The 16,856-nt window shown below is 37.0% G+C and overlaps 1 protein-coding gene across 1 annotated transcript in view; it reads right to left on the bottom strand.

Annotated features, from left to right (window-relative positions):
- The window catches only part of LOC108015121 (uncharacterized protein CG43867), a 147,454-nt gene extending 131,453 nt beyond the window's left edge, over window positions 1–16,001 (bottom strand). The window contains exon 1 of the mRNA XM_017081371.4: window positions 15,983–16,001. The gene's annotated coding sequence lies outside the window, so the exon portion shown is untranslated. The remainder of the gene's footprint in view (window positions 1–15,982) is intronic.
- Between the last annotated feature and the right edge of the window lie 855 nt (window positions 16,002–16,856).

Genomic DNA, 16,856 nt, shown 5'->3' with positions numbered 1-16,856 from the left:
TCCTACATTCCGACCTGTTTTTCAGTCTGCGTGTTGGCAGCAGCAAACCGTCATCGAGCCAAGGTGAAGCGGACCACCCTAAAGGTTTCAACCAACGGAAATGGGTTCAGGTGACATACATTAAACGAGGAAATCGATAATCAATCAAACATTACAGGACAAAATTATATTTAAAATATTTGGTTTTAAAATATATTCGCTATCATTGCACACACAATCAGCCAATTTGTACAAAACATAAAAAAAAAACTAATAAAAAGTTTAAATAAATAAGATTACATTTAGCTAAAAACGGAAGTTGATCAACAAAAAGTTACAAATGTAAATATAACAAGAGAAAACGCAATAGTCGACGGCCTCGACTATCAGATACCCGTTGCTCATCTAACAAAAAAGGGCAGCCTATTGTTCATTCATATCGCCTGTTTACGAGATTTCACTAACACGCCACATATCATGAAACCTAGGTGGGACTAGTGAAATTTCGTAAACAGCCAGTTTTCTGTATGAACATATCTGCATCCCTCTCCCACTTTATTGAGTTTGCAAATTATATATTTTTATATGTCATGAACTTATTTATGGTGTACAGGTTGACAGCTTAGTTCAAATTTAAACTGCTGAAAATTCTGTAGAACTGGATTGGCTCCCAAAAGAGCTGAACGTGGTACTGTGGCCAGGGTTCAAAGAAATGGTCATAGCTGAGCTTCACTAAGCAAGGCACCTGGCAAAACTCCATTCCTTAGTCCTGTCCCAGGTGTCTATTTTGCTGCTTTTAACTCGCTTTTGGTCAGCTTTTAAAGATATTAACAGAGCATAAGAAGGAGCAGAAGATAAAAAGGTGAATAGCCACGGGCCTGGTTTAGATGTACACTGATTCTAGCAATTATATCTTAGCATTAGCCACTTTCCCAAGTGTTACGAGCTTGTTGCCAACATTATGAGCTAACTCAGCCAAATTCACGGGGCCCTCCACATGCCAAGGACCAGGAATAGCTGCATCACGCAACGCGTATAAACGAGAGCACATGAGGCAACGCAACTATAAAGCCTGTAGGACGTGCAAAGTGATAATCATGCGAATACAACAGGAGGCAACAACACCAAAACGAAGCCATCAATGCACTAAAGTAAAAAGCCGAATAGAAATTAGAGTTTAAAAAAACGTCGTCTCCAGTAATGAATCGAAATCGCGCAATCGAATTATATTGTTGCATAATTTTAGACTCTTTTTTTAAGTGATTTCTGTGGCACCCTTGATTATCTTCTTTGGGTATTTTTTGAAGGAATAATAAGAACGTGGCAACAAGGCGCCCTTTTCATCAGTTGGACTTCATACCCGCCCGTTTACCCTAACCCTGCGTATGACAGATTGTCCCCGACCTGCTGCTCCACCCGCACGCCGCTGTGTGCACTGCTACCCATTCACATCCATATCCGTAACTTTACCTCCTGCCGTGTAACCAATGCGCCGTACGTGCGCCCAGCACTCATTATACATGAAAGCCGAAAGGAAATGTACCCAGGTGTTGAAAACAGAATTTCCGGGAGGATGATGAGTACCTGACTGCTGAAATTAATCAGAGTTTCAATCAAACATAAAATAAACGCAGAGATTTGCCTGGACTTTTCCCAGATAACTGAACAAAAGCGGTTGACAGGTATTCCCGCGAGTCTACGAAAATGTGTTAGCTATTTGCAGTTTTGCTTTTTTCGCTGTATTTGGAATTCGGGTAAATGGTCTCTCCGGTGGAAGGGCCAATCGCTTTTTGTGTGGATGTTCAATATTTCGCGAATTTGTTATTGGAAAAAATTGTTTTGTCTTATACTTGGTTGTATATGAAAATACTTTTTATATTTAAACCTTTGTTTAGCTTTGCTTGATTTCAACCATATGATTAATGTATTTGCTAATACTATTTTTACTTTCTGCTTATTCTGAATAGCAGAAAAGGTCTAACAAATAGAATGTTGATTAGTTTAAGTGCTTGCTGTTTGTTGGTTTTTAAGACAAGCGCCTGGCGTGAAAGGCCAACCGCCCACTTTTGAAAGCACTTTTACCCACCCACTGTTCCTGATAAACCCGCCCCAGGAAAATGTGATTTAATGGGGGCGCGTGCGTGGGTGCGTGTCATGTAGACATGGTAATTTGTTACACAATTACACACACACACATGATGCGTAACCCACCTGCAGGTGAAATATTATTCAAAAATCCGTAACGTCCTTAAAAATGGGCGCCACTGACTCCTTGGCGAAGTGAAAATTTATTAGATCTCGCAGCACTTAAGAAAAGCGGGGAAAACCCTTCACACACATCCCTTATCCTCTTATTAAAAAAATCGCCCGAAACTGACTATGAAAATCAAGTGCAGCTGCCGGTCGAAGTGAATTGAATTTATAAACCCAAGCTTCCCGTTTTTACCTCTTCATATGTAAGTGGTCGTCTGGAAGGAGTCATGTCATTAGGTAGAAAATGGAAAGTGTTTTATTGCCTCGTGTGTCGGCCAATGAATTATATGTGGGGCTCTAACATGAGATTTACATTATGCTTGTAAGGAATTTACTTCTATTCAGTTGAAAAACACCAGGGTAGGTATTGACGGGACCAATACATTTCAGTTACAATTTTTAACATGAAAATAGTGGGCGCCACAGTTTTAGACGGTTTGTGGGTGTAGCATGTTCGCGTAACAAGAGGATGAGCAATACATTTCAGTTCAAATTTTTGTTACCATCAAAACTGTAGGAGCCACAGTTTTGGGAGGTTTGTGGGCGTTAAAGTGGGCGTGGGTCAATCGATAGGTATTGATGAAAACAACACATTTCAGTTAAAATTTGTATTCTAGCATCAAAACTGTAGGAGCCATAGTTTTGGGCGGTTTGAGGGCGTTAGAGTGGGCGTGGCACTCTGCTGAAACAAACTTGCGCAGCGTAAGAAGCTCAGGGATCTGCACGCCAAATCTCAATAGCCTAGCTCTTATAGTTTCCGAGATCTCAGCGTTCATCCGGACAGACGGGCAGACAGACAGACGGACAGACGGACATGACTAGATCGACTCGGCTAGTGATCCTGATCAAGAATGTATTTACTTTATGGGGTCGGAAACACTTCCTTCTGCCTGTTACATACTTTCCGACGAATCTAGTATACCCTTTTACTCTACGAGTAACGGGTATAAAAACACGTTTTTTTGCTCTATTTTGTTGTGTATAAAAAACGACGTGACTTTTTTCTATTATGTTACTACCGACCATAGCCACACATGTGCTGAACATGCCCTATAAATTTCAAGGCTTTCAAGTCTTTTTTTAGATCTTTTAGCCAGATGAAAAAAGTGGTTTCGAGAAAAACGCGTTTGAAAGATAACGTATGAATCACGCCATGAAATCGTGGCTTACCGTCAATTTGCGATTCCTGCACCATACAGGACACCTTTCTGCTCTTCACAAAAGTCGTTTACTGCCGCCTGGTCTTTTCTGGCATCCATCCTGGCCTGACGAACGAATTAATGGATTCGATACGTGTATTACGCTTTTCAATGCCAAGGCAAGATTGAACTAACCGCTGTATTCGAATGCATTCCTTCTTAGAACTATAACTTTCTAACGGCACCGAATATCGATTAATCCTTTTAACCACATATTCTTCATAAGTTTTAGATGTGATTTATCGATTTTTTTCGACCTCAACACGGGATGACCCCTTAAATCTAGTCACATTTGTACAAAAAACAAGTACGATTTATTAATAAAGTAAGAAAATTCCCGGTATGATTTAAGGGAGAAATAGGTAATGGAAACTACAAAAGAATAAAATAAACGAGATATTTCTAAATTACATAAATAATTTAAGTTTACTTTCGACTTGCCGCTCACGGGCATTAACACAGTGTAGTTTATGAGCCTTATATACCGAGCAATTTCAGAATAAAAAGTTGGTCATAAAATGGTAAGCATGAAATCGTTCTTAAATCGATACTGTTTGTATAAAATTTTAGCACGGTGTTCTTCCCTGAGTGTACTTGTTACATACTATTCCCCGAATACAATATACCCTATTACTCCCCAAGTAACTGGTATAAAAATAGGTCAAACGTTGAAGGAACACTAAAAACAACCATTTTAATTAATTGATTTATAGGATAAGGCCACAAACTTTTAGAAGCATGCATGAGCTTTTATAAGTAAACAAATCCCATTTACCTTCCACGATATAATGCCATTGTTAGTAATTGATTAACTCTATTTTACTCACTAGCACAACTAGCTGTTCTAAACATTTTTAAACAACCCCAAAAGCTATAAAATTCCCCCACTGATGCCGAGGAGTTTTCACTCCATTTCTTTTTTTACCTGGAAAATAAAATTCTCCTCGATGTCCCAAGTGTGCTATACCTTCGTCTATTTCTCGTTGTCCCGAAGGAGCAGCAAAACAGAACGCCCGTTTTTTTGTTTGACTGACGTTAATTCAATTAGATTGATTTTTATGCTGACGTCCAGTAGCTTCCCACAGTCCACCGCTCGTCGTCCTTCTCATTTAAATTTTTTCCTGCTGTTTCAGGCTACTTATTTATCAAGTTAACGACTAACAATATATAATTTAAATTTTGTGTGTAGTAAAAATACATTTTTGGTATGTGTGCCTTGGGGGTTTCCGCCTTAAAGTGTACAACCCTTGGGGACCTGCTTTTCGATTCCTTGAGTTTCAGATCGGCCCGAAACTAACGCCCAACTTAAAGTCGGGTGCAGTTAACACTAGATCGGAATTATGAAGTTTTATTAATCTCTTGAGCTTTTTCATTTCAGCCATAAATCTGTCCTTTTGGCTAAAAGACAAGGACATTTTGCACATATGGTCTTCCGCAAAACTCAGGAAGTTCTGTTCTCCGGTCGAAAAGGTCATGGAGTTTTGTCCACCTGGTAGACTGCAGGCAAAATATGGCCACATGGAAAACAAACGGAGGACGCGATGGAAAAGGGGTGAGAAAGTCAGCATAATATAAATATTTTAGTTTCCACCAGAATTTTAGAAATTAACAATTTGTTGGGAAGTACAGTTGAATAAAAATATAACTGTAGTAATATGTATATAAACAACAAAATACAACTATGGGAAGCTTGAAACTTAAAAACTGTTCCTATAGGAGTTGAAAAATACAACGAAGGGAGAAATATTATTCATAATTTAAAATTTTAAGAATATTAATAGTTTTAATTCAGTGTTTTCCGAGTTTTTCGAATGTTTACCATACTTTTCATGCCAAGCACTGTATTTCTCTACTGCACATCTTGCTCTTGGTATCTTTATCAGCGAGGTGCTCATAAATTTGCACATTACACGAAAAGTTAACACGAATTACCGTTGTAAGTATGCAGAAATCTCAGTTGGAAAAAAATGAGGCAAGTTCCTTGAAAGACAGGAAAAGATGGCAAAAAAGGGACTGACTGTTCTTACATTTGGCAACACTTCCCAGAAGGAATCCAACTAAGGCTACTGACAATGGAAAGCAAAAAAAAAAAATTAAAGTAGTTAAGTTTAATTGTCAATAAAGTTATTGGGGAGTAACTGAAATGAACTGAAGTAAATGGAAGTTCTAAATCAATTACTTACCCGGAGTTTGCTTTCGTTTGTTGATCTCTAAACTCATTTTCATAATTTACCATATTTTTTCAAGACTTTTTGGCACATGCATACGTTATTTGTTAGGGCAAATTTGACAAGAAAAGGTCTCGGGGATCATACTATAATTTGCTATGCATGTAATTAAGCGACGCACAAAGGCGCAAGGATATCTGAAATGTTAACATTTGTCGTGGATGGCTTGGTGGTTTGAACTCGCTTCGGATATCTCTCTGTTTGCCGGCTAATAAGATTACAAATTATTTCGACTAATAGCCACCGACATAACATAACTAATAACAGCTGCAGCTGGATAGAAAACGGAGGGATTTCCTCAAAATTTCCTTAGTCGCACGTAGCAAGTTTCATGTGGCTCAGGGCATTTGCATTGCGCCTAATTGTATGCCATAAAATATTAAATTACATGCAATGCATATGCACAACGTGAACGCTATTCCACTCTGCGATTTCGCATAGCTTTCCCTGGCTTTCCCAGCTGCTTTTCCCACCCCCTTCAGTATGACTTAAGCCTTCTCTCGCCTGCAGCGCAATTCCCTTTGTGGACAGCCAGAGAAATAGGATTAGTTCTGGGTTTCTAATGGGGGGACAACGTCTATTTATCAGGGATTTAACTTTGCAGTGGCAAAGGGATGACTTGGGGGCCTGACTCCAAAAAGAAACTCTTGATCTCTTCCAGGAGCCTAATTGGAAATTATCCCAGTTGTTTGAGTTTAAGTTAAGTTTAGACTAGGTTTAAAGATTTACCCTATGTTCTTAATTGCTTTACCTTAGTTGTGGATGGCAAAACTATAAGCTTATACTCAAACCTTGAACAAATTGGCCAACTATTTATTTCGGTCGTTAATGCTGCGAAATTAAATAAGTAATGTTATTGAGTAAGTAAACAGTTATACAACTTAGCTATGGCATAATACGTTTTTAAACACTTAACAAAAGTGCACTTTTAAACGCACAACGTATTTGTATATTTATGCATTTAAGAAAAATTTCGTAATATGTAAGCTGTCCTTGCCAACCACACTGTTCTAATACAAACATCCATAAACTTGTGACAACAAAAACTATACCTACTTCATTTGTTTTTAAGACATTAAAATTTTAATATTTACATTTTTTCTAACTATCACACCAGATAGTCAATACCATTTATTGAGCTTAGATTGACAAGAGAAAACGCTTTAGTCGATGGCCTCGATTATCAGATACCCGTTACTTATCTAATAAAAAAAAAGCAACCTATCGATCATTCCTAGCGGCTGTTTCCGAGATTTACATTTTTACAAAATATAAAAAAATGTGGGCAATAGACGGATTTTACCGTTCTGGGCGTTTTTGGGTGTAAGAGTGGGCGTGCAACCCTGCTGAATCTACGTTTTGCTCCGCAGGAAGACCAAGAACTTGCTGCTTATTCCCAACATAACAGCTCTTATAGTTTTCCAGATCTCAGTGCTCATACGGACTGACGGACATGGCTGAATCTACTCGGCTAGTGATCCTGAATATACATATATACATTATGGGGTCGGAAAGGATTCATTCTACCTGTTACATACTTTCCGACGAATCTAGTATACCCTTTTACTCTAAAAGTAACGGGTATAAACATTAAATTCTTTATATCCATTTTGCTTTTTAATTTTTTATAAAGCTTATTAGTAAGAATTCGTGATACTAGCTTTTTTCGTGAAATTCATAACGAATTCACAGTATCCTGCAACATCCTTAACTTCCGATCTAGTCACATAGACTGCCTATCTACCATCTCCATCTTAATTTGGGCACTTCATCAGCTAGGAGACAATGTCGCATGCAAGACAAAACCACGCCCCTTTGCTACGCCCATGCATGTAGTAGTTAATTTCTGTTGAGCCTGCAGGAGGGCCCAATGATTTTGAAGGGTCTAAAGGAGCCGCTCGAGATGGAAGCTCACGTCGAACGGTAAATGTTTATGACGCACTCGAAATTGTCTATCAAGTTCAGCTGACGTCGTTGCCATAAAATGTCACTTCTGCTGTGGAGCAGGAGGTAACATAGATATGTATATATTGTGTATAGGGATATAATAACAGGACCCTGGAAGGTCCTCATTCGACTGACTTTTGTTCTTATGATTGAATATTTCATTCAATGTGTTGCGAGGCTATTTCCTTAGGCTTTTTTACGATGCCGACAAGACTTTTTACCCTTACGCGCCTGGTACGTTCCTAATTAGAAGCCATAAACATTTTATAAGTTTTAGCCAAAAAGGTAAACCAATCCAATCGAAACTTTTGCCAGCCAAATAGTTTGACTTCGATATTTACCTAGCAGGTGTTACGAGTTTACAAATGTCTTCCACATTATTTTATATTTTTACGCACGTATCTGTAGCATTAGTTGTTTGTTAAACTATAGGCCTTTAAAATCAAGCTATTTTTTTAATTTTCCGCCAAACAAGCAGGTTTTTTCAAAAGTCGTATAACAAAATATTTCTAACTCGAGCTTTTTAAGACACCCATACAAAGGGACAAACATTTTCATTTTGGAAAGTCTTGTTTTTGGAACAACTTTTGAACGGACCATTGGATTCCCATATTCTCAGTAAGAATAAATCTTGCATAGTAGCCTGGGTCATTTATCCCCACCACCCCCAAGAGGTAAAATTTGTTTAATTTTCACTTTTACATTTTCGCCGCTTTTTCTCCTAAGCCAGTACCTTTCGATTGGTGTATCACTTGTTATGATCGGACCATCATTGCATATAATTAATTCTGCGTCTATATATAGGAGTCGCCTTCGCACACTCTTCAGGTGCGCGTTCGCCACTACGTGGACAGTGATAAACCTTTATTTATATCCATTAATCTTATAATCTTATAACTAAATTTCAAGTCTTATATTATTATTATATTCCAAATTATTTTTACTAAAAATGATAGTTTTTCAAACTAGACTACATTTTAACAGAGAAGAAGATTTAAAGACATGATAAAGGGTAGAGTGGGGTAAGAATAGTTAAGGGGCAAGGATAGTTTGTGGCCCTGCGGCTAAACGGCTCGTATAAAATGCGCGCCGCTTTTAATGAAGATTCCTTAGAGGGGGATACCAACAATTTGAACTTTTAACGCCGCCAGATGAAGAAGATAAAACAAAAACATATATTCTATTTGACATAAAAGGTTGGTATCCGAACTGTCCAATCAAATTTAAATTTAGAAAAAAAAAGTAGCTAAAAAACAGGCTTTCCAGTGATACCACTTTTAAGGTGATGACTTTTTAATAGCTGCTATGTCCAACCAATTGATTCTTACTATCCTTACCCCACCTCCCCTACTTCAAAATGATTCAAAGAAAATAGTTCTTAACAATATTCTTGTTTTCCTGAATATATTTTTTTCCTGTACACATACGTACAAAAGGACACCAAACTGATTCAATCCTCTACAAGTGCCAATCCACCTTCCGCCCCTCCGTCACCGAAAAAAGCAAGAACAGCAGTCGCTTGTCAATAATGTCAACAAAGTTGTTGGTTGCTCCATAAATTACAAGCGACAACAATGGCCAATGGTTGATGGGCGTAAAAGGGGGACGGGCGCTTAACCATTTTATTATTGCAGCTGGTGACCCCCAAGCCTTTCCATCCAAGTGAAGCAGAAAAATGAGCAAAACATACGAAAAATGGACAGTTGACGGCGCATTTTATGACCTCCCCTTTGTAGAATGTCCCGCTTTTCCTCTTTGTTATCCTTCTCTACCCTTAACCTTAAGCAGCTCCCCTATTTCCTCAATTTTCGTTCGACTTTATGGTTTGAAAATATTTGTTGATTTCATTCGATGGCGGGCGAGCCAAAAAAAAAGCGAAGAAAATTTTGGTCGTATTATCTAACTCCACAAAAGGCTGAAGGGAATTTAAAGGAATAACTTCTTTACCTATCATACAAATTTATAATTAGTAGATACTGAACAAGAAGGAAAGCTAACTTCGGCAAGCCGAAGTTTCTATATCCTTGCTTGTTGTTTCCGTGGGAGCATTGTATCTTTGTATGTACAGAGCTTTTCGATTTTTAAAAAATTAAAAACATATTACAGAAATTTTAAGATTATATTACATTTCAATTAATTACGGTACATATATGATTACCGAAAACGAAATATAACGGTCTTTGTATTATTTTTACATTAATTATCCGATCGCTTTTATGGCAGCTATATGATAAAGTCGTCCGATTCTTTTTAATTTTATTCGAAATTCTAAAAAAATAATATATAATAAAAAAATAATGATATTTTCAAGTGTAGAAGTTAATAAGTCAAAAAAAAACAAAATTATAATTTTTACATTTTTGTATAACATTTTTTTTTGATAATTCTTGTGGGAGCTATAGGATATACTTGTCCGATACGACTTATATAAGTATATAGTATATATATATTATATATTAATACATTAAGTTTCGATTTCTGCAGGCAATTTAATAAATACAATTTATAAGACCATGAAATGTTTACATTGTTTACATTGTGTAAATATGTACTGAAATGTGTTGTATGTTTCATTTTTGTATTTAATTAAATATGTAATACGTAACTTTAAATTCAATATGCAGATATTTATTATAATTTTTCATAGTTTTTAGTGTACGATTTTCCTGTCAATTTGTAGTCGGAGATGTGTAACGTAAGGACATCGCTTTTCACTATTCAAAGCCAATCAAACTTATATTACGCATACGCCACCGTACCCAGAGGGAAAAACAGTCATGGAAAACGAGGAGGAAAAGCTGAAGAAAGCATCCAGACATCAAAATGATTCCCTAAACTTCAAAGAAATATAAAAATGCATTTCGAAATGTACACAAAAACCCAGGAAACAAAAAAAATCAAAGCTTATGAACAGAAAAAATGGCTGATGAAAAGGAGAAAAGTATGAACAAAATATTACAGGAAACTGGAAAATTAAATGAAAGTTTAATGCTCTGTCTTACCTTTTCTTAAATATAGGAGTTCAAATTTGACATAATTTTGCATCAATTTGAAATAAATTAAATACAAAGAATAAATTCAAATATATATAAAAAATTATTGAACTAAAATTTAAAAACAACACTCAACTTCCGGAATAATATTAATGCAAGAACTTCCTATACTCCTTATTCGACGGACTAATATATCCCAATTACATCTTCACCCACCACTAACACTTCAAACTCAGTTGCAAAAGGATTATTCCTTCAGTTTTGACGTCGCCATCGTAATACTGAAAATGTTATAGTTAAATGTTAGTTTTGTTATGCAAAAACACATACAGTTGGAATAAGAGTGTTTACTCAGGGATGAGGACCAGAAAATATGAGTCAACAAAGTCGAAGGCGACCATATGTTTGCAAGTAGCAAAAGCATGTGGAAATTGGGTGGTGAGTGGCTTGATTTTCTTTCTGTGCACACAGGAAGAAAGGTCGTTTTAAATTGATGGGGTTATATAATGTAGATTTTCAAAATTACATATAAAGGTGTCTAAAACATTGCAACAAAATATGTTTAATTGGCAGTTCAATAAATCCAATCATAAGACGTCTTATACTCTAAGAGTAAAAGGTATATTCTATTCGTTGAAAAGTATGAAACCGGTAGAAGAACGCGATTCTGACCTTGCAATTGTATATACAAATTCCTGATCAAAAAATTTGCCGACACGATCTAGCCTTGTTCGTCTGCCTTTTTGAACACTGGGTTTTTGGAAACCAGAGCGCTCCCCAATATTTGGGGAATGTTTTAAATATTCTTTTTCGTCGATCTAACACAGTTCTCCAATTTTTTTTTTGCATGATTGGGTTGCTAACCGATGTTAAAAGACCTCAGATTTTCTCTCGGCGCTTGCATGTGGGTGGCAGAAGCGCTAATGGAAATTTGTGTTGCTTCAACTTCTGGCACGTCTTGCGCTTTAAGCTGCAATAAGCAGAAAAGGACAGCTACAACAAATACGTTATGTGAATGCAGTATTCGTAGAGTAAACAAACCAAGATCCAAAAATAAAGGGAAAATCCGAAAACGGCAGTAGGAATTTTTTTGCACAAAAATGTCCTAAAACAAAAGCACACACATTAAAATTGCAGAATATTTCGTTTATTGGATTTCCGTTGCATTTTTAACTCAAATTTAGATTTTTCCTTGTCTACAGCAGCCCTGCAGCCATCTTTCGGCTTTTATTCAATTGTGCATACCCAAGGATCCAAGCAATGGCGTTGCAAGAAGAAAATGTAGGACCTGTCCAGCCAAAGAACCATTAATAATCCCCTACTAGAGTTCCTGACAAATGAGCGAGTACAAAAAGGAACAAAGGCAAACGACTTTATTTCTCAAGGCGTCACAGAGAAATACCTAATGGGTACTTCTTGAGTTCATTTTTAAATAAGAAAATTATAATGACATGCATCATTTACTGGGTCATTCAATAACGTGGTGCTATCAGTAACGGAAACGGAAGTACAACAAAGAAAACCTAGCAAACCAAGTCCAAGAATAAGAATAATTTTTGAACATACAGATAATTTGTAGTAATTTCTCTCTGTGCTAAAACTATGAACATTTGCGTAGTTCAAAAGCGTTAGCAACGTAATCCATATTTTGCTGCTTGATTGCCAGCAAATTGAAAAAGTCAAGTGCACACATAAGCAGCACATTGGAGTGGAAAATTCAGACAACCCCACGGTTGCCTTCTACTCGTGGCGATTTTCTTGTATTATGGCGACGTTTAACTTAAAAATTGTATTATATGCCATATATATACCTAATCTTAAAATTAGGTGCACAGAATGCCAATACAAGTCCACCCAACAACCAGATACCCTTCTGCAACTGTTTTAAAAGACTTTGTATCCCATATACAATAGTTAACCAAGAACCACATGCAGAAAAGAATCGTATAACATACGTTGACAGATATATAAAACAACAAAACATTATTGCGAACTTCAAGGCTGCTTTATCAAATATTTAACTCTCTTTTCATTGTCATTGTCATTCTAGGTTGTTGCTGGTTTTTGGGAGCTGCCATCAGTTGTTTATATGAATACATTTTATTACACATATGCTGTTCCTTATGCGGCTGAACAATGCCAACGTAAGTTAATGCAACATAAAATGTTCATATTTTATTTATCACGATATGTTTTTTCATTTTTTTTTATATTTTTCCAACCCCTCTTAAGGGACAACGGTGAAATCAAAATAAAGCATACAACAAACAGTGAGCGACTGAGAATTTGAATGTCGACTAGTTGTAGGCCCTAGACAATGGGTATAGGACGGACTGAAACATGAAAAAAACGAGTTCACGAATTCTTAAAATAAGCTATTCGCCGAACAGCTTAGGGCGATTCCTAACCAATATTAAAAGAAATACAGAGCAAGTCTCTAAGTTTTAAAGCTATATATATTCTTAATCAGCATCACTAGGCAAGTTAATCTAGCCATGTCCGTCTGTCCGTTTCTAAGAAACCAAGTCTCTAAGTTTTAAAGCTATCGGGGTGAAACTTTTCCAAAAGTCTTATTTCTATTGCAGGTAGTATATAAGTCGGAACGAGACGGATCGGACAACTATATCTTATAGCTCCCATAAGGATAATTAATGTCAAAATAATACAAAGACCGTTATATTTAGTTTTCGGTAAAATATACGGTAGTAAATTGAAAAGGAACAATATCATAAAATTTCTGCAATTAGTTTTTAGTTTTTCAAAAATCGGAAAGCTCCGTTCATACAATGCTGCTACGGGACTGACCTGGAAGGGTTTAGAAACTTCGGCTTGCGGAAGCTAGCTTCCTTTTTTTTTTTGTTATGTGCGTAGCACCTTATTGTTCGGTGTAAAAAATTCACAAAGATGAATTGCTTCATTCAAAAATTATTTTATTTTGTTATACTTAGAAACTTTAAGGGTTGGAGAAATATTATATTCTATTCTAAAATAATATATAGCCTAATACTCCCCAGTTGATACCCAGCAGGCGCAGAAACAAAAAACTCGTCGCAATAAAACTGCCACACACATGGCACATAGAATAAACCACAGCCGTGAGGCCATGCCCCCAACTAAATCAGCATATTTGCGAGTTTATTTACAAGGACGTTTATAAAAATTTACGGCCATGCCGTAAATTGCAGCCGCTGGGCAGGTCTTGAAATTTATGCTTTGACGATTATATCCGAAGGGGTCAGGGGTTACAAGCCAACAAGCCCCACCAAGGAGTCAAAGCTCGCCAGGGTTTCTCACATAATTTAAAAACGCTTGCATAACACACATTCCTCTCAAAAGAATTGAGTTAAATATAAGATTTCTTAAATAAAGGGCAACGTAGACCTAAAGTCCGTAGGTTGCCTATTCTATAGTTTAAAACCGTAACACAGGGGTTCAGGGTAGGGAAAATAGGAAAAACTTATATATTAATTTTGTTACAAATTATAATTGTGAGCTGGATTTTATTTATCAATAATATGTACCATGCAGCAGCAAGAAAAAATTACTTTCAAGATTAAAGCAGTTCACCCGTCGCATGGATAATGAAGCCAGTATTAACTCGCATACCCATTTATTTGCATACCTTGTCACTCTTCAGCTTTGTCCGTCTGTACGCCAATTAAACTTCAATTGCACAGGGTCGTGGGCTGAATGGGGCTGCTTCAGGGGAGCAGGTTTTTTAATTAAACTTTGCTGCTGCTGCACTCTGCACAATTCTCCGTGAATCCTCGAAAATTGATGGCTTTAATTAGGCATCCGAGCCGCTGAAATGACACTTTATGCGTGGCACAAGAATCCTGAACCGGGGACGTAGTCCGTGGCAGAGGGGGCATGAGCGGCATACAAATACGTGTCGCTATAAATGAATCAAAGTTGGCGCAGGACGGCATCAATAGGCGGCAAAGCGGGAAAAACTTTGAAAAATGCAAAAAGTCAATGTTTTGACCATTTTCAGAGCTCCCAATACCCCATTCAGTTAACCCTTTTCGAGGGACGTAGTTTTTCTTTCTCAGCCGCTATCTTTTTGTGCCACTTAGTCGTAGAGTAAAAGGGTATATTGTAACGCTGTGATCTCAACACTATAAGAGCTAGAAAGTTAGAATTCAGTATACAGATTCTAGGGGTTCCTATGCAGCGCAAGTATGTTATCCCGATTTGCAACGGCAACCCGAACGCCCACAATCGCTTAACGCTAAAATCTGCCTTTCGTCTATCTGCGATTTTGTTTTGTTTATCAATACCCATTTACCCATCTATTTGTTCAAATCGGACCGTTCATAAAAGTTAAGAGCAGCTCAAGTTATGGCCGCTAGGTGGTTCCCACATTTTTAAAGATAGAGAACAAATGGAGATTTTATTTTTGTCTTTATATCGGATCATTATTTAATATGTTAACAAATGCCAAATTATTTCAAAATAAATTTATTTTTCTGAGTGCGGTTTGGATTTCCACAACACAAATAATAAGTAACCCAAAGTCCATAGCCTAGCCTTAAGAACAATTCCTTACTTTTTTCGGCTCGACTGCTTCAATTGACATGAAATTTATGTGCCTCCGCTCAGCGTGAACTTGATGCACATAAATCCACATGGAACGGATATTAAAAAGCATCAAACGAGCCAATCTTAACCTTCTACATCCGTATTGATCCCTGCTCTTGGCTTTAATGATGAACTTATACGGAATGCTGAACTTCCTCCCTCTTATTTCTAAACTGTGGGATTGGTTTGCAGTCAAACGAAAAGGGGTTAAAGCTTAACTAGACTTTTGGAAAGAGTTAATGTGCCGCCCCAAGTAAACAAGGAGAACGCTGAAATGAAATCATATAGAACCCCTCACGAACCGAACATTTGGATCAATCATTAGCCGCACGATTAAAAATGCTTGAATTAATTGAATGAATAGTAAAATAAATAAAATCTAAAAACAATCCAAATCCTCAAAGTAATCCCATTAATCGATCCCCTGTGCCTATTTCCGTTAGATTTGCCAATACCGGCTAAACCAATCGGGTATTCAGAACGAATTCCCCCTCCAAGCTGCACTAATCTGCAGTAAAGCCTTGTCCATTCCAAGAATGGAAAGGACTTGGACTTCAGACTCAAATGGCCTCATAAATATGCAACACAAAACTGGATGAACTCCACCTGAAAAGCCTGGAGATGGAGAGCCAGGGCAAGACCAAATATTTTCCCTGACTCCATAGCAATTAAATTCAATTGGGCTTTCTGTCAGTTGAATCTGTAAATTTCCGTCTCGAAGAAAAGATCCTTCCAGGCTGCTGCCGTTGGCATATTTGATTTTGTAATTTGCATTTGATAAGCGACTCATGGCACGACTTACCCCCGAAGCGATGTCCTTGTCATTGTCCTGGCCTTGGCTACAGTTTCGACTGAGTTCCTGCGTCCTTGCCATCCCCTTTGACAGCTCCCACTTCCGACTGCAGTCTTTGTTTTGTTTTAATTCCATTGAAATTAATTTATTTGTGCCAAACCAGTTGGGAAACACTCAGTCGAAACTCTGGGCTCAGTTTGTTTGTCTTAAATTCCATTATTTTGCCTCGTTTTTGCGGTAAGCCCACAAAGATTTTCCATTTAACTTATATCAACAGAATTTGCATAAATATACCATAATATTGTTTATTGTGAATTCTCGTCAAACAGCAACTAAAATGAAATTACAAAGAAAACATTCGAAATGAAAACCAAGGTTCTAAAACATTTCTTAGGAATAGTCACAATACAATAACTTATTTATCACAATTTCAAAAATTGGGATATTTATACATATGTGCATATATTCGACATCGAAACAACTTTCGGGACATTCATTGGGCGCAAAACTATTTCATTTTGTACGTGGATAAGGTGATTAAATGTCAAAGGTTAAATAACATAGAAAATATAGTTTATTTCTTATACGAAAATAAATATTTGTACAAACGATTGGTTTTAAATCCCTAAAATTTACTGAGTTGTACTTTGGAAGGACTACAATAAGGGAAGACCCCCGGACCGCCGAGACCATAGGAACCTTGCAAAGTATGTTATTCGAAGTTTACGAATTTTAAAAGTAGCTAACAATAAGAACGGAAGCTAACTTCGACAATAGCACATACATATGTGATGACGATTTAGTACATACATCCTTTATATGGTCGCAAACGTCTCCTTCACAGCTCTACAAACTTCTGACCAAAATTATAATACCCTCTGCA

The sequence above is a fragment of the Drosophila suzukii genome, chromosome X (genome assembly GCF_043229965.1).
Source record: "Drosophila suzukii chromosome X, CBGP_Dsuzu_IsoJpt1.0, whole genome shotgun sequence".
NCBI lineage: Eukaryota > Metazoa > Arthropoda > Insecta > Diptera > Drosophilidae > Drosophila > Drosophila suzukii.
Note: the sequence above shows the minus strand (reverse complement) of the source record. Positions and strands in the feature narration are given on the sequence as shown.